Here is a 19509-nt window from a genome sequence, read left to right on the forward strand (position 1 = left end):
TTTTTAAAAAGAAAACTCTCAAAGAAGTGTCAGTTTTTCTTTGCCATTTTAAAAGACGTTTATAAGTTTTTGACCTCCCACAGTCCTGCTGTTGAAATAGCTGCTCCTGAAGCTGCCTAAAGCTAGAGCTGGCACCAGATCTTCTCAATAGACACAGGAAAAGCTCTTCACAAAAATGCAACAGCCATTTATGATAACAGGAGGAAAAATCTCTTTGCAAATAGATCTTAAAAGTTCTCATCACAAGAAAATTCTGGAACTATGTATGGTGACAGATGTTAACTAGTCTTGTTATGATCATTTCACATACCTACAAATATTGAATCATGTACACCTGTAACTAATATGTTATATACCTCTATACTTCAAAAAAATTCTTAGCAAACTGGGATAGATGATAATGTCCTCATTCTGATACAGGGGATCTACTAAATACATACACACATACATACATACATAAACAAGCATACGCACATACATACACACATGCATACACATACATAAACACATGCATACATACATACACATGCATGAGTGCATACATGTGTGCACATGTATGCGTGCACACATATATAAACATGCCTACACAAATACATGCATGCATACATACATACATATAGGTAACACCAAACAATGTAAAACATTGCTTTCCTTCTAAGATTGAGACTCAAATGTTCAGCATCCCTTCTATTCAGCATTGTTCTGGAAATTTGAATCAGTGTAAAAAGGCAAGTAGGAAATCAAAGACCAAAGACTGAAAAGAAAGAAGTAAAACTGCCATTATCAACAGATGACGTCATTATAAATAAAGAAAACCTTATAGAAAATGTGAAAGGAAAAAAAACTGAGTAAGTGGATGTATCAAGGTATCAAGATAAGTGATCAATGTATAAAAGTGAATTGCAATTCTATAAAATAGCAACAAACAATTAAAAATAAAAGTTAAATAGTATTACATTTAAAGTAGAAAAAACTCCAACATCAAAGAATAAATCCAATGAAAGATGTGCAACACCCTTACACTCAAAATTATAAAATAATGATGGGCAATAATAAAGAACCCGACTGATAGAGATATACACAATGTTCACTGATTGATTCATTGAAAACTCAGTGTTTTTAAAATATGAATTATCCCTTTAAATAAAATTTTAAAAAAGAAAGAAAATGCACTTTAAAAAAAGATATGCATTATCCCACTGATACATACATTTGATACAATCCATGTCAAAATGCCAGTAGAATTGTTTGAAGGGGAAAAAAAAAAAAAGAATTGTTTGAAGAAATTGAAAAACTGATGCTAAACTATGAATTAAAATGAAAAGGATCCAGAATTACCAACCAATCATGAAAAAACAACGAAGTTGGAATTACTACACTATCTGACTTCAAGTCTTACAATAAAAAAAGAAAAAAGACTTACAATAAGGCTGCAGTAACGAAAGGAATGTATAGTGTTACCCTAAGAATAGAGCTATGGATGAGCGGAACAGAATGGAGAATACAGAAACAGACCCACACGTACACAGTCAAGTGACTGTTGACAAAGTCACTAAGTCACTGTAAGAGGAAAAGCACAGTGTTTGTAACAGATAGCAACAGAACATCTAGATATCTGTATTTTAAAAATGAACCTCAACTTTTATCTCCCACTACACACAAAAATTAATTCAAGATGCAGCACAGACCTACACATAAAAGCTGGAACCATAAAGTTCCTAGAAGATAAAATTACCTCATAACTTAAGGCAAAAGGATTTCTTAGACAAGACACAGAAAAGCAAACCCCAAAAGAAAAAAAATATCTTGGACTTCCTCAAAATTTAAAATTTCTGCTCATGAAAGCACCCATAAGAATATGAATAGGTAAGCCAGAGACTGGCAGAAAAATATTTGCAATGCATATATCTGACAAAGAGCTTATAACCAGAACATATAAAGAACTCATTAAAGTCAATAATTTAAAAAAACGGTAATGGCTAAAAGACCTTGATAGCTCACAAAGATATAGGAAAGGGACACACATACACACACACACACACACACACACACATCCTCAACATACACTAAATACACTTTAGAATAGCTAAAGTCTAAGGGACTGACAATACTAAATGTTGGCAAAGGTACTGAGCAACTGGACCTCTCATACTATGTTAATGGGATGGAAAAATGAACAAGCACTTTAGAAAGCTCTGTGGTGATTTCTTTTTTTTTTTTTTAATGTTTTTATTTATTTATAGAAGAGAGAGAGAGAGAGAGACAGCGTGAGCAGGGGAGGGTCAGAGAGAGAGGGAGTCACAGACTGAAACAGGCTCCAGGCTCTGAGCTGGCAGTCANCTAAGCCAAAGTCAGACACTCAAGCTCAACCGACTGAGCCACCCAGGCAGCCCTGGTGATTTCTCTTAAAGTTACACTTACCCTCTGACCCAGCAATTCCACCTCTAGATATTTACCCAAAAGAATTGAAAATATATTCATATAATAGAAGACTAATTGGCAATAAAAACATACCACTGATGCATGCAACAACATAGCTGAATCTCAAAAATATTATGTTGAGCAAATGAAACCACATACAAAAATATACATTTGGTATGATGCTATTTGTCTGAAGTCTGAAGACAGGCAAATCTAAGCAGCTAGGCAGGATGGGGAGTGGGGGTTGTTAATGGAAATTTCTGTATATCTTGTTTTTGGGTGATGGTTTTATGGGTGCATACAACTGTAAAAACTCATCAAACTAAATTAAGATCTGTTCATTTAACTGTATGTTAATTATATCTCAATTTACCAAAGAGAAAAAATAGCACAGGGAAAGTGGATTTTCTTTGCTGTTTTCCAAAAGATGTTAATTTCTAGTCCACCATAGTCCCTGATGTTTATTATACTCCAAGACATCACCTAGTCCCATCCCTGATCTCAAATGTAACCAAATCAGGAATCACCACTCGATCAAGGTCAAACATCCTCGGGATAGCTGAATCACACAACAATCTTGCATTATTTGTAATTATTTATTATCTATCTTTCCCATGACATTATACACTGCATGAGAATACGGACTTTGTTTGGCTCCCTATTCTAGCTCTATTGCCCATAATAATTTCTGAGACAGAATAGGCCTTCAGTAAATATATGTCAAGTAGAAGATGGATGGATAGATAAAAGGGAAGGAAGGAAGGAAGGAAGGAAGGAAGAGCAGACAGAATTAAAATATATTTGAAGATTATCTAGTCCGGTTCTTTCCACGAGTATATAAACGAGAGGGAGTCAGGGAAATTTAGTAATTTGAGATCAAGGTCACACAGCCAATGGCAGAATTCATAACAGATCTCTCAGCTGGTAACAAGAGGCACACCAGAGGAGATATGTTCTCTTCTGCTGCTATACATTGTGGTGTTTACATGTGACGCCTGGAAAAGCGGTAACCTTCTTGCATGCATGAGGAAAGAGAAACCAACATGCTGAGAATGGTGGAATAAAAAGATGCAGAGGGAGAGGAAACCTTGATTTTGATGTCACTAAGCTACTGAACTCACCAAGGAGCTTCGCTCCTTTAGGATTTTTTGTTGTATCAGATAATAAGTACGCCTTCCTTTTTATTTAACCTAGTTGAGTGTTAGCTATATAACTTGCAGTCAAAATATGCAAAACTTCCACAAGAGGCTTGAGAAAATAAGAGGCATTCAAGGAACTGAAGCAGCAACGTGGTTGGAGTGAGGAGAGCAAAGGGAAAGCGGTAAGACACTCCTAGGCAAGAAGGCAAGGCCCATATCACACAAGCCATCAAAGAATGATGGTTTTATCCCAAGCGTGATGGGATGCCATTGAAGGAACACTAGGTTTTCTAACTCCACCATGCATAAGCTGGAAGAAGATATCTTTGGCCATGGAATAAGGGTTTTGCATCTGGGCTAATATGCTGTAGCCTTGGCTCTTGGTATAAACTCAACCCATTTCGGGTAATGGCAAGAGTAAGGAGAACAATTGGTTCTGAGCAATCTAACCTATCAAAAAAGTCACTAAGAGTCTAAACTCCGTCACGTCCCAGACTGGCCTTCCCTTCATGCACCTAAGCCAACAGATGGGACAGATAAGGGCATACAGCCACTGACAATTACACAAGCAAAGGAAACCACACGTAGCTACCAGGATCAAGAAGGTCAGATACTCACAAACTAGTTTTCCAGTAAAATCCAGATCTCTTTTATCTCCCTCTGATCATGAAATCTCAGGTACTGTCCTCTGAGAGGTACAGCCTTGAATGGTATGACTATGGTGTTGACTTCTGTCATGAGGATGGACCAAAGTCCTTTCAAAGGTTCTTTCCACCCTTCAGAGTAAATGGTGCACAACCAGAAACAAGCCACACTGGAAGCTATATGTCTCAGATATCCAGGATTTCTACCTACTAAAACCACGCAGACAAATAAGTAATCTAAAAATGGGTGAGTGGATCAATAAAACTGGTCTAAAATCATCCAAGTGGTATCATGTAAATAAAACTTCACTCTCAATATCTTTATCTGAAAGCCCCACTTGGCATGCATGACAGACTCAGGAAAGGGCATTGCTTAATAGTACCTGAAATAATGAAAACCACTATTTACTGAGTGCCTACTATGTGTCACATGCTTGGATTCCTTACTATACACCTAAAGAGGAGAGGTTATAATATCTCTACTTTGCAGATGAGGAGTTAGAGGTCAGACTGGTTAAGTTACTTGCCCAAGACCACTGACCTAGTAAGTGGACAGCTGGATTTGACCCTAGATCTGTTTGACTCCAAACTGCATCTTTCCATTAGTCCATGACATCTAGAATTCTCTTTTTTTTTAAGTTTATTTATTTATTTTGTGAGAGATAGCGCAAGCATGGGCAGAGCAGAGAGAGAGAGAGAGAGAGAGAGAGAATCCCAAGCATGCTCTGCACTACTGCACTGCCAGCAAAGAGCCTGATGCGGGACTCAAACTCATGAACCATGAGATCATAACCTGAACCAAAACCAGGAGTTGGACGCTTAACCGACTGAGCCACCCAGGTCCCCCTTTGCCACCTAGAATTCTTAAAAAGCTCAGAGAATGTTCTCTATTCCCAACAAACTTCAATCTATGGATTGTTGTAAGAAGTAAGATCAAAGGTCTCCTAGACCTGTGCTTCACTCTCTGCCAAATGACACTGCTGAAAGATAAGCCCCGCCTGGGGCCACAGTCCACATGACCGGATCACAGTCTTCCCTAACTCAGGAGATGTATATCTAGTGGATTGGTGATACCAAGGGGTTTTTCAGTTTGCCATGAGAAGTAAAGACTAGACCTTGGAGACCAGGATCCTAGAAGTGCAGAGTTCAAGCCCCACCTCTGATTTACTGAACTAGAATCTACATTTGGCAAGATCTCCATAAGTTTCAGATGCACATTCAACTTTGAGAAGCATGATTCCAGCATATATGTCCCTTAGGGACCTTGTAGAAAGGGGTGATTGGTTGATCAGAGAATTAGGTATTCTTCAGTTCCCTGGCCAGATACCCCATCCAATCCCCATGAGTACAAGGTACCAGAACTCCAGGAGTTAAGAAAGGTTTATACAATACTTAGAGTACTCTATGTCAGAATTAACCTTGATGGGTTTGGGTAGCTTCTCTGTATTTTTTTGAGGTACCCAACACCTTCAGAAGTCACTCTCTAAGGAAGCCCCAATCTCTGGAGAGTTCGTAGAGATATCAACAGAAATGAAAAGAAAGATTTTATCATGGTGGCTTGACAGGGAGGATTCCAAGATGCTTGTGCTCCTTTATTTCCTATTCAGAGATATTAAATAGGTCCTGATGATGTCCATGGACTTCAGTCAGTTCAATCACAATGGGAAGGCAGCAGCCTCTATAAACAGAGAAGAATGGAAACCCTTCTACTGAGTGATGCTTTGTGACACGTTCTTGAGTTGAGAGAGAAAAAAGCCTAGTGGTGGTGGCACAAGGCAGTTCCAGGAGTCAAAGGTACAAAGTCTGTAACTGGAGTGCCAACTCAGAATAAGACCCAAGGCACAGGAAGAGCACCACTGGGGGCATGAAGGCCTCAGGGGTTAATGTGTGCAAGAGAAAGCTACTGTTTAGGCTTTGGAATGAGAACATCAGAAACCCATAAAGGACTGGAACAGCTTAAAAATTGGTTTTTGTCAGGGCACCTGGGTGGCTTAGTCGGTTGAGCGTCCGACTTTCGCTTAGGTCATGATCTCGCGGTTCGTGGGTTCGAGCCCCGCGTCGGGCTCTGTGCTGACTGCCAGCTCAGAGCCTGGAGCCTGTTTCAGAGTCTGTGACTCCCTCTCTCTCTGACCCTCCCCTGCTCACGCTGTCCTCTCTCTCTCCCCTAGAAATAAATTAAAAAAAAAAAAAATTGGTTTTTGTCTAGGCGCCTGGGTGGCTCAGTCGGTTGAGTCCAACTTTGGCTCAGGTCATGATCTCACAATTCATAGGTTCCAGCCTTGCATCAGAGTCTGTGTTGACAGCTTGGAGCCTGATACCTGCTTCTCTCTCCCTCTCTCTCTCTCTCTCTCTCTTTCATCCTTCTTTCTTTCCTTCTTTCTTTCACTCTCTTTCTCAAAAATAAATAAACATTTTTTTAAAACTTTTGGTCTTGAAGTCGAAATAGGAAGAACGGGAAAGAGAGGAGGAAAGGAGGGTGAAGAACGCAGTATCAGCAAACAGGTCTTAAAGTAACAGAGAAAGAACAGAAGAAGCAGGCTGAAGCCATTTCGAAAAAGTTAAACCTGCAGAAAGGTGGGAAAGAAACACCAGAGGGAATTGAAAAAGAAACAGTAGAAAAAGTAGATTCACGTTCCTTTTCTGTAGGCAAAGAGGTGCTGGCAAAAGAATATTCCTGACACTGACACGCTGACCCAGAAAAGTTACTTAAGCCTGCAGAAATCAAATGCTGCAGAACCGTGAAATCGGTTTGTGCTACAGCCTGGGCACCGGCACCCACAGAATCTGTGAAGGGGCATCAGGAAAGGACTCCTGGATGGAAGGTATTCCAGGGCCAGCGGCAGCCACGGACGCTGTCGGGCCCTAAATGGCATCACGGGGCTAAGAAAGCTTCACGATCCTGCAGGTTTGGGAAATGACACAAGTGAGAGGAGAAAGCCTGGGGACAGGGAAAGGCCGGGCTACTCACAGTCACCTGTCAGACACAGGCGCTCACGATCCTGGCAAAGGCAGAGACTGCTCAGACCTCCTGCACCCCCAAACACCCTTGTCCATCCCTGCTTGTGCAGCACCAGTAAAGCTCAGGGTAAGATTGGGGGCATGAAGTGGGGAGCCCGTCTGCCTGGACCAGCCCTGCCACTCCCAGGCTGAGTGACCTTGGACAATAACTTCCGGAAAAAGGAGGTAATGATAGTTGGCATCTGGTAGGGTTGTTATTGGGGGGTGGGGGGGACTGAGTGGGCTAGAAAAGGCCTGGCATACAGTTAGCAATCAGTAAGTGCTGGCTCTTCTTGCCTCACTGTGACACAAATCCCATGAGGGCAGGGATGAGGGTCTGTGACTGCTGTACCTGGAACAGTATGCAGCAAGTGGTAGTTGCTCAACAAATATTTGTTGGGGGAATGAATGGTTTGCACTGTGACTCTTCCTCCGAGTACAAAGGTAGTGCCTGGGGGTGAAGTCTATCGGGATTACTGTTTCATTGTCTCATTGTCTACTTGGAGTGAGTCCTTTAAAAACCACCTGGGTGGCTCAGTCATTTAAGCATCTGACTCTTAATGTTGGCTCAGGTCATGATCTCATGGTCCATGGGTTCAAGCTCACATCGGGTTCCACGCCTTTTACCTTGGGATTCTGTCTCTCCTTCTCTCTGCCCCTCACCTACTTGTGCTCTATCTCAAAATAAATAAATGAACTCTAGAAAATAAAATAAAAATAAATAAACAAAAGCCCCCCCAAATATTTGTGAAACACATGTTAAGTTTTACATTTGGAGCAGCTCAAAGATTTTTATAGAAAATTAAATATNTTTCTAAGAAGGCATCGGCAAGAGAATGACAGAAATGTGAAAGTGCTTTTACCATGCCACGCAGCTCCCACTGGCTTAAATACAGGCAGACAGGCACCTGGGTTTTTGTCTGCTGGGATCATTTAAGAAGCTACAAAGCACAGCAGGAAGCCAAGAGACAGCATTCATTTATGGTGAGCACTCGGCTCCCAAGAAGCAACCTGACAATGTGGTATATGTCCTGCCCGTCCCCGCATACAGCACGGGGGACAGAGTGACATGGATGCTACATGAGTTCACTCTCACCCAAGGGCTGTCCCCTCTGCAGGCCTCTCCAGGCAATNATCCAACAGAGCTCTTCACTTACTATGTTGCCAGTAAGTAGCCAAGACTGTGTGACTACTGAGCAGTTGCACTGTGGCTAGTACAGCTAAGAGCTGTACCTCATATTTTATTTAATCTGCATTAATTTAAATTTAAATGGCCACCATATAGGACAGCACAGCTCTAAGTCCTAAAAGAGCCCTTGAACCTCTGTCCTCAGTTCTGACACCTCAGGGAGCTCCTTCCCCCATGGAAACCACACTTACAACATATATGCTAATTTAAGCAAAATCTGGCTGCCCTTCTGGGGTTAAGGGCCAAGTGCGCTGTCACCCCCAGGAATAAATTTATAAGCCCCACCCCCCACATCTCCACAGCTCTTAATGAGTTTATTAACTAGATATTACCTAGGGGCAATGCATAATACCCTGGGAAACAGGTGTTATTTCCCCCACTTGTAAAGTGGGGAACATGGTGAAGGTCATAGACCATGAAGTTAGCTTTGGCAAGGCTGGGACTTGAATCCAGATCCAAGTCCAGAGCCCAGGCTACTAGTCAACTTTACCAGAGAAGAACGAAGGAAACAAGAAACAGCCTCTTTGAAAATATGAAATTTTCTTAGAAGACGATGAGCAGCAACGTGACCCAGATTTTGATTCCACAGCAGCTCAGACCATTCTCCCCCAGGACCCTGTGTCTACACTGAAGCACTCCCACTCAGAACCATCAGTAATTCCCCATCACCTGCTCTCTCTGGGAGCCCCTCCCCTGGCAAAACCTGACAGCACCTCAGGGCCTCTCCCATTCATTTACTCCTTCGGTCTGTCAGCACTGAGCACCTCTGTGTGCCAGCTCTCTGCCAGGCAAAAGCAGCTCTGCCCAGAATGTCTCATGCCTGCTTTTCAATCTGATGAAACGTCTCCCACCTGCCAAGGCTCAGAGCATCCTCTTCCGGGATGCTTTCCTGGAAAACAGAAGTCCCCCTCTCCCCCCACCCCATCTTATCCTCGGTTTCACCTTCCTCACATCAGTTACATGCAATCAACCCAGGACCGGAAGCAGATGATTCTCCTGACATATCATCAGGCGGTCAATCGTACCCTAATGCTAGGTCACATGCCTACATCATTCCCATCACTGCATCTCATCACATAGGCTTTTTAGCATCTCAAAGCATTGCAAGAAGGGTGAGCACAGGACAATGAATTATTCTGGGAGAGAGACCACATTCACATAACTTTTATTACAGTATATTATCATAATTGTATTTTATTATTAGTTCTTGTTGTTAGTCTCTGACTGTGCCTAGCCTAGAAGTTAAACTTTATCAGGGGTATGTGTTTATAGGAAAAACAGTATGTATAGACTCAAACAGCCACCAGAGGTCCTAGAACATATCCCCCACAGATAAGGAGATGCTATTGTACACATATGCATGCCTATGTGAATGCACACACGCGCACACGCACACACACACTGCAGTAGAAATATCTGCTATGGTCTTACAATCCTATTACATTTCCTCACACTGCTTACAGTCTGTATAAATAACCCTCTCTGCTACTCAACAGAGTGCTTTACGTTGCTTCATTTATTTAACAAATACTATACCAATTGCTAGGATACAGCAATTGAACACCAAAAAGAATCTAAACTCACGGAGCATATATCTAGTGTGGAAGAACAACATCAAAGAAATTCACATATAAATATAAATGATAATTCCTGATGGTTCCAAATCAGAGCATTGCACAGTGCCTAGGAAATAGCAGCTCTTAATAAATATTTGATTTGTTCCCACTCTGAATTTTTGCACTTGGAATATTTATCACAGAACCACGTAGAGTAGTCCATGGAAATGGTAAAATGAATAATAATGTGAATCATGACTGACACTTAACATTTTGTGCAAACTGCTTGCTAATGCCTCGGCAAGAATCACACTCCTTAATCTTTACAGCAGTCCTAAGACGTGAACACCACTCTTACCTCCCTGTCTTACAGATGGGAAAATTAAGGCACAAAGAAGGTAAAGAACTTGCTCAGGATCGTATTCCTTTTGAGCATTATCATGTGTTCAGGGATTTCTCAAAACGACTTATATCAGAGGAGATTGGGCTCATTTAGGGTGGTACCGTGAAAGACTCGAAACAATTTATATCAACTGATGCCAGTAACTGTTGCTCTTTTATAAGTGAATTGCCCCACCATGACCACTTTTTGGGATATTCGAAATATATCTGAAAGCAGATATACCAGGGCCATTGTGAAGCTACTCTGCCCCAAATTTTGTAATTAGCTGCATCCAGGGAGGTCTGGTTCCTTTCAGTGGAGAACAACATTAGAGTTCAGACAGACTCAAGAGCCTGCATGAGTTCTGGGCGGGGGAGGGGGCTAAAAAATGAGTAAGAAAATAACTGGGGAATGGAGGTGTGGTGGAGGGAGAAAAGGTCTAGACAGTATTCACTTTTGCTTTATACACTTTGTTGCAGTTTTTAAATTTTACAGTTTAAAAAATTAATACAGAATACTCTATAAAGTAAATAAACTATTGCACATTTTACACAACGGCCATTGGAGCGCAGCCTGGAGAACTCCTGTGGACCAAATAGATCACGCTCTTCTCTGGAGAAGGAGAAAAGCCAAGACGTTTCTAGAATTTAAAGACCATTTCCAAACCATGGGGGGTGGGGGGTCAGCTTCAACCCTGGGCTTAGTACCCAACCTTTTTCCTGCCTTGGGGGTAGCTTGGAATCTATGTTTGTGCCAGACCTGTGTAGTAATGGGTGGCCCTCTTCAGCCCGTGAATTCTTGGAGCTGTTGGGGCAAAGACAGCCCCCATGGGAGCAGCTCTAACCCCTACCTCATGCACCCACTGTGAGGGCATAGAGAGCACCTGAGGAAGCATGCTTTATCACATCATATCACCCCATTTTATTTTCTTCTATTTTATACCTTCTTCTCTCACCTCAAATCTCCATTCTCCATGCCCTTGGATGATGACCTCAATGAGAAAATTTTTTAAATGACCTCATCTTTGCACCTGTGAGGTTGCCAGCCTCAGGGCCGTATATTCACTATCCTCTGTTTGCATCATTCTCTCTGCTTGGTAACCCTTCCTGCTGCCAAGGATCCGTTCGCCCTGCTCCTAACATCAGTCCCTCTGCTCACATATGGGATTGCAGCCCCTGTCACTTCTTCTAGGACCTCCCTCGTGCTCTCAGCCCCCTTCTCTCCTGCATCATTCTTAACTGCCTCAACGACAGAGTTCCTACCCATTTCCAAGTACAATATACTATCTCCTACCTTGAAACAAAACAAAACCTCTCTAGACCCCAAATCACCTTGAAGCTGCTGCCTCTTTCACTGTTCTTTACAACAAAATCTGGTAAAACACTTGCCTATACTTGCACTCTCTGCTTCCTTACCTTCCTTTCTTTCTTAGACGTAACCCCAAACAAGCCTTTTTTCCAGCCATGCCACTGAAACTGCTCTAGTCAAGACTAAGAAAAGATGTTTATGTTGCCGAATTCACTGGACAAGTGTTGGTCCTCATTTGCATCAATCCTCGGCAGCATTTGACCCAACTATCGACCACTGTCTTCTTAAACATTCGGCGTCCACTGCAAAACACTGAGTTTTCCTCTAAGTTCCAGGCTGGTTCTTCTCTGCCCCATTTGCTGACTCCTCCTTCTCCTCCTGATTGTAATTGTCAGAGGGATCCAGGGCTCAATCTTTGGACCTTGTCTCTGTCTACGCTCATTCCTCAACCCTCAATTTGAATCTGCACCAGAATTATCTGGAGGGCTTGTTAAAACACACGTCACAGGATCCTCACGCAGAGCTTCTGATTCAGTCAGTCTAGGGAAGCGCTTGAAAATCTGGGTTTCTAACAAGTCCCCAGGTGCTGCGGCTGGTGGTAGGCCAGGGACACCAGTTTGAGAGACTGTCCCGAATGATCTTATCACCCTTCACCTCAGGCCACATTCATGATGACATCTGGAAATACGCCTCCAGCCCCACCTCTGCCCTTAACTCTGGACTTCTGGAACCCCGTGCCTCCCTCACATCTTCTTGTTCACATCCAGTAAGCTCCTCACACACAACATGACCTAATAGGACCAAATGAAGACCTCCACGGGTCTTCCCAACAGCAATACTGAGGAGGCAGCCTGGACCCCACCAGGTCCCTCATGCCCATACTCAATCCATCGCAGATTCACATATCCTCGGGTCTCTACCTGCAAAATACACCCCAAACCCGAATGATATTCCTCCTGCATGATATCCTAGTCAAGGCCACCACCTCCCTTGTACTCCTGCAAACAGCTTCCTCGCTGATCTCGCTAGGACACTCCTGGCCCTCTGCATTCTATCCTCCACAGAGCAGCCAGTCGTATTTCAAAAATGCAAATCGGGGTCCCTGGATAGCTCAGTCAGTTGAGTATCCAACTCTTAATTTCGGCTCAGGTCATGATCCTCGGGTTGTAGGTTCGAGCCCCGCATGGGGCTCCTCGCTGAGTGTGGGGCCTCCTTGGGATTTTCTCTCTCTCCCTCTGTTCCTCTCTCCCTCTGCCCCTCTCCCCAGCTCACATGTGCTCTATCTCTCAAAAGAAAAAAGTACCAATCATATATCACTGCCCAGCTCATTATCTTCCAACTGTTTCTCACCCCTGGAAAATAAAACTCAAACTCCTTTCCATACTTTCCAAGGTCATTTCTGATCAGCTCTTGCTTCCCCCTTTGACCTTCATTCCTGCTCCTCTCACTCTCACCCTCCCCGTGTCAGTCACACTGATCTAGACTTGCCTCTAACTCAGCAAGCCTGAAGCCTTTGCACCTGCAGTTCCATCTACCCAGAATGCTCTTCCACCAGTTATGATGTGGCTTCTTCCATCACTTCAGGTGCAGGTCTCCGCTCTAATAATATCAATTCCTTCTGAAGGCCTTTTCTGAGCACTTGATCTAAGCAGCACCCTCTTGTCACCTGTACTCTGCTATCTTTTTTTTTTTTAATTTTCATAGCACCTACCACTAGCTAAACTTTATTATATATTTTTTGTCTACCGATTAATTGACTGTGTCTCCACCAGAATGCAAAGTCCATGAGGGTGAAGATTGTCTCCTTCCTTGTTGTATTCCCAGAACCTAGAATAATAACTAGTAAATAGGAGACACTCAAGATTCTGTTGAATAAATAAATGGATGGATGGTTGGTCCTCATCTCTGTTTAACATCTTCTTATTGTATTGCCATTCATGCGCTTATTAGTGGTCTCTCCTGATTCTATACAGACTCCACAAGGGCAGAGAGGGCATTCTCTTGTTCCCTGCTATGTATAGCCTCTGCACTGGCCAGCAGCCGGACACTGGCACACATGTGGTAGGCATTCAACCAATGCTTACAGGTGTTGAAAATAAACTTCTGCATGGGGTCCACCCACACCCATCAGAGTCTCCACCTAGACCTGGGGCCATTTATCTCCTCTCATTTCCCATTCTCCCCTCCTTGGACTCTACTTCCTTTCTCCATCTGCTCCTGCCCTTCCTGGCCTGCACTCCTAACCCGGTTCTCTCTAGGCATGCTCCCACATAAGCTCAGACTATAGTCTGATCTTGTAGTCATCCTGAAGAAACTTCGAAGGTTAGTTTACTTCGGTAGGTCAATTTCTACCACCGATGAACCACCTTGATCTATGCCAATTTACAGTCACTTCCAGGTGGCAGATGCATGAGGCCATGTGCCTGCAGAGATTGCTAAACTGTAACTGGCAGTCTCAGGGGTGGTTGAGAAGGTGAAGCACCCTTCTCCCAGAGCAGCAGGTAGAGAGCAGAGCCAATGACTCCCTACCACCTATGGAAAGAAGGTAAGGAAAGTAAAACAGCAAGGTGAAACGGGAAGGGGAACATTAAGACCTCTGTGATACCCACTGTGTATCAGGCAATCTGATTTACATTATTTCATTCCATTATGGCTATCCTGATTTTACAGATGATGAACTGAGACCCAAATAGTCTAAGTAACTTGTTTATGTTTACCCAGGTCGTAAACAACAAAGCCAGGATGGACACCACTAGACTGTAAATTCTACAAGGGTAGGGGCTGGTCTCATTCCCCACTGTGTTCTCAGCACTTGCAACAGCCCCTGGCATTTCAATAAATGTGCTATTGGAAGAATGAATGAATGAACCCAGGTCTCAATGATACCAAGGCCCATGCTTTCCCCACAGTAAGCTCCTAAACGCCTTACAGCCAAAGCTTTTCACAGCCAAGCCCCAACCTGCCTTTCCAGACTTCTCTCCCACACACTCTCACATGAACCCTTTATGGAAGCCAAACTGTCCTCCACAGTGTCCTTGACCATGCTCCCCTGCACCTTTGCTCAGGCCATTCCCCCTCCAGCATATGCCTCCTCCACCTCTCAGCCTAACCCAACCCTGCTCGATCTTCTACTCTTTTTGCAAGTCCTCCCAGATCCAGCCAGCCCAGATGGGTTCTGAATCCTCAGACCCCCAACAGCACTCACCCCCTGGCATTCAGGAGCACCAGCAATGCCCCATGTGACTCACTGTCTTCACACATACCTATACTGCCTCCCCAACTAGATTCTTCTTGCAGCGACCTTAGCAGCAAAAGTACAGTAAGACCCCAAACTATTAACGCAGAATAAGGACGAAAGCCATAGTAAAGAGGACAGCTGAGGCTCGCCAGTGCTGTGGGCTCCTTTAGCAGGGAGCCAGGCTTTATCAAGACACCCATTCAAACCAGCCTGTGTAGAGCATCCACGATGTGCCCGACACTCTCCTTGGGACCTATGATCAGTCCCTTCTGCCCCACACTTGTCCTCAGTTTAGCTGGGGAAAAAGCCCTCAAAACAGAAAACTGAAATATAAGGCTATGCTTACCGAGGTGGAGGTCTAAGAAGCCATCCATTCCAAGATGCACAGTTATTTCAACATAAGTTTTAGGGATAAGAAATGTTACCTTCAATCACTATATGTATATACTGATTATAAGATATATCGTGTTAAAAGGTAAAATACAAATCTCAAAATTGAGAAAATCTGTGAACACCCACCATGAAAAACTGATGTGAAGTTTCAAGGTGAAACTTAACACGGGGTGGGGTACTCACATGTCCCCCGACATTCATTTACATCCACAAAGCACAGAACAATGGGCAGGAGGAAGGGGCAAATCTGTCTCTAGATCTCAGATGGTAGCAAATGGTGCCCACATACATCGGATGGCTCATCCCTGTGGGCTACCTCCTCCCTCCACCAATGACACTGGGAAAGAACTTGGAAAATGATGACTGGTGGAGACAAGACTCAAAAAAGTGCAAAAACCATGAACAATCCCAAAGAAAATCAGGACAAATCCTAGAAAGGATGGGTCCCAGTGGGGACTCACTGTCCAGTGCTTCTCTAGAAAAGGAAGTCTGGGGAGCACACCAGTGAGCGTGCATGAGGGAAAGCCCCTTAGTCACAGAGAGTCCACTGAGAGAGCTGGGGACACAACTATGCACACCCTCATCATGTCTGCACGCACCTACTCCCATTACAAACAACACAGCTCCCATTGATTCACCACTGAGTAATGCCAGGCATGTATTTAGTCCTCTTCATGCATGGTTCTTATTTGGATCCATACAGTCACTCTGTGAGATGAGAAAACTGATATGCAGAGAGCCAAATTAACTAGCCCGCCTTGCTTGTAAATGGTGGGTCTGGAATTCAAACCCAGGTCTTCGTTACTACATAGACACACCCCTGTTCCAAGAAGCACACACACACTCAGCCCTATGTCCACATTCGTACTCACAGAGCCACAATGTGCACTGACACACGTATTCTGCCTGCATCACTCAGCACCTCTGTGCATCTGCTCACAGCGATGCCCCTTCCAATCCAACCAGACGGCAGTTCTCTATTGCTAGATGCTGATTTCAGCCACGAGTTCCAAAGGCCCCAGCTCCCTCCTCCTCTGCATTCAACCAGGACCATCAGCCTAGTAAACCCAACTGAATGATTTCCTGTTTGGTCTCAATTCACACAACACGGCCTCCACAGCCCATTTCCCAAGTGTGTTAAGCCCATTAAACCCTTGCAGCTTGTCAAGGTGTGAAGGAACTCGCAACGCAACCAAAGTCCCTGGGGGCCTTGCAGAGGTACAGACCTCCTCGGGCATGTACAAATCTGCATTTCTCAAGGTAAACAGCAAAGTTAAGGGTTATGGGTGCCAGATGCCCCTGTTGGGGCTGCAGCTTGAAGAAACCAGAAAACCCAAGCATGGACACACCAATTCACTCGCCACTGACCTTTGGTCATCAGGAGAATAAAATGTTCTTTGAACCATAGAGAAAAACCGACTAAGGGAAGAGTTCTGGAATTTATGTATTTATGTACAAAAAAATATGTAATTTTTGCCAATTTTAGGCAAAGCTTTGATTGATATAACCCCTCCTGCCGTTACCCACTTTGAAATCAGGAACTTCCTCCTTAGGTATAAACTATGCTCCTAGTGCAGCCATGTGCTGGCCCTAGCCTCTGTTGAGACAGACACAGTTGCTCACCATGACCCTCTTCATGGACCTAGTAGGAGGTGCAATGTCCTCAGACCACTGCTTTCCAAGCTGAGTGATCCAAGTCTCCAGTCTGCCCCTGAAGCGCTGACTTTCTGTGCAAGGCAGCAGTCACACAACATTTCTGGGCACAAATCAGAGCTCAGAGAAGGGACCAACCACTGTGTGCCTCAGTTTCCCCTTACCAATGCTGTGGGAGTACACCATGGCAAAGTGGGTCAAGTACAGAGTTTAAGGTCAAAGAGATCTGGGTTCACATACTGATTCTGCCACTTCCCCTCTCCAGGGCTTGGTTTTCTCATCTGAAAAATGGGGCTGCTCTAAGGATGGAATGCCACAGACTGTTTGTGAGAGATGGCACACATCTCTGGGAATGTGATACAAGTGATAGACCTTTTCTCAAGAAAAAGGCAGAAATGAAATTTAGGAGGTCCATAGGTTCACTAAGTCTGTCCATGAAGTATAAGTCAAGGTCACTGAGATACAACAGGACCCTCCTAGTGAAGCACAATAACTATTAGCTACTAATATGAATGGTGGAGTGTTATTAATAATCTTTTACAGATTTGCTTATCTTCCAACTACACTTTCATTTCCTTTAGCATATGATTTCATCTACATGTGGAATCTGAAAACAAAACAAAACAAACAAACAAACAAAAAGCAGAATCAGGACTATAAATAGAGAATAAACTCGTGGTTGCCAGAGGGGAGGAGATGGTGGGGTGTCGGCAAAATGGGTGAAGGGAATGGGAGGTACAGGCCTCCAGTTACGGAATAAATAAGTCACATGGATAAAAGGAACAGCACAGAGAATATAGTCAGTGATACTGTAATCACATTGTATGGAGGCAGATGGTAGCTACACTTGTGAGCATAACATAGTAGAGTTTTGTTGAATCACTATCTGTACACTTGACGCTAATGTAACACTGTCCATCTACTCTACTTCAATTTAAAAAAAAAAAAAAGAAAAAGGAACAGATAGGAATCATCACCTGGGCCTGACTGTAATTCACGGTTCCCACACAGTGTCCGGCAGTGAGTGAGCCAGCAGCTCTCTCTGATGGTTAGGTTCTACAGGGAGGCTATGTGTAAGATCCTAGGGGATTCGCAGAAGGCAGATGTCCTCCTTGGAAATCCACCTTCTCGCTATACTTCGGAGCCACTGCCAATACATTGGAGTTCAAGCCAGAGATGGAACCACTGTTCTCCCTTCCCCCTGGCCCAGAAAACATCAGTCATTCCACCTATCAAACATCCTAAGGGTATCCAATTTCCTCCCTGTTAGCTCAATGCCACAGACAGCGTGGCTTCCCAATCACCACAGCAGAAAAGAGTCCATAAAGTGAGAAGAAAGAGGCAACCCACGGCTCCTCTCTCCTAGTGCCCCATTCTTTTGTGAGACGTGCCCAGCACAGCACAGCACCAGATCTAAGGGAGGGCTTTAATAAATGCCAAGCACAGAGATGATGAATGGATGGACAGATGGACAGATGGATGGACGAATGGATGAGTATGAGCTAGGACTGAATCCAAAATCTAGAGCTCAATAAGCCTCAGAACTAACCCTTCATAAAACCTGGATTCTAGTTTTCACTCTGCAACGAACAAGCTATATCACCCTAAATAAACCCTTTCCCACTCTGGGTATCAGTTTCTCCACCTGATGGGGAAAGTGAGAGAAGTAGGCAAAAGTGTGTAAAGTGAGAGAAGGAGGCAAAAATGTGGACTCTGTTTATAGGACACGCCAGATTCACACACTTGCATTGCTTTCCGGCCAGAGGGCCCCAGCAACTGCTCCCGCTATTCCCAGGGTGACACACCCAGAAGGCTGCGGCTGCCACACTGCCATGGCCGACTCCAGCCTGCCCTGGAGACTACTCCCAGTTACTGTCATGACTCAGGTATATGCTTCAACAGTTCCTAACCTCACATCATGCCCCCCTCCCTTCATCCCAAGCTCTAGGGGTCTCCATGATGCCACTGAGGCAGGAGCCCTCTCGGGACTCAGTATCCGGGCACATGCAGGCCAGACGTGTGGGGACATAGATGCTTCATGGAGGGAACTTGGCTCCAAGGCAGTTGGACGTCAACAGATAAACCCTTCTCCTTGTCCCTCACTTACTACATTAACCACCGGGAGCTGTGACTATGTGACCTTTCTGAGGAGGCTGTCAGGAAACTGTGGCCTGCTCAGCAAAAGCTCTAGTATTTGTTCTCTCTCCTTCTTGGCTTCAGTCCCCATTTCCCTGACTCTGGCTTCTTAGACTTACACTCTTCAATAAGATGTCAGTGCAGAAAGCGATGGCTTTGTCTTTATTTCACATTCGCCGTGTGTCTGGCAATGTTGTCACCTCAGCTGATACAACTACAGGAACAATCAGCACTTGTTGAGCATTTTCTATAAGCCAGGCATTGGCTTGACTGGTTTACATCATTAAATTCTTTTAACAACTCTACAAATACATACTATTACATCTCCATTTTATAGAGGAGGAAAGCGAAGCAGTTAGAAGTGAAGTACCTTGTCCAAGGAAACACAGTTACTACACAGGGGGAGATGAAATACTCAGAACACTCCCGTGAGGCGGTAGATACTGCTGTCCC

At 43.9% G+C, this 19509-nt stretch overlaps 1 protein-coding gene across 1 annotated transcript in view; it reads right to left on the reverse strand.

The window, feature by feature from the left end:
• Nucleotides 1-19509, reverse strand: part of LOC144229115 (protein kinase C-binding protein NELL1) — a gene marked incomplete at its 3' end in the record, with an annotated part of 230315 nt that overhangs the window by 184593 nt on the left and 26213 nt on the right. The gene's annotated exons all lie outside the window — the stretch shown is intronic.

The sequence above is a fragment of the Crocuta crocuta genome, unplaced genomic scaffold (assembly GCF_008692635.1).
Source record: "Crocuta crocuta isolate KB4526 unplaced genomic scaffold, BGI_CrCroc_1.0 scaffold233, whole genome shotgun sequence".
Lineage (NCBI taxonomy): Eukaryota > Metazoa > Chordata > Mammalia > Carnivora > Hyaenidae > Crocuta > Crocuta crocuta.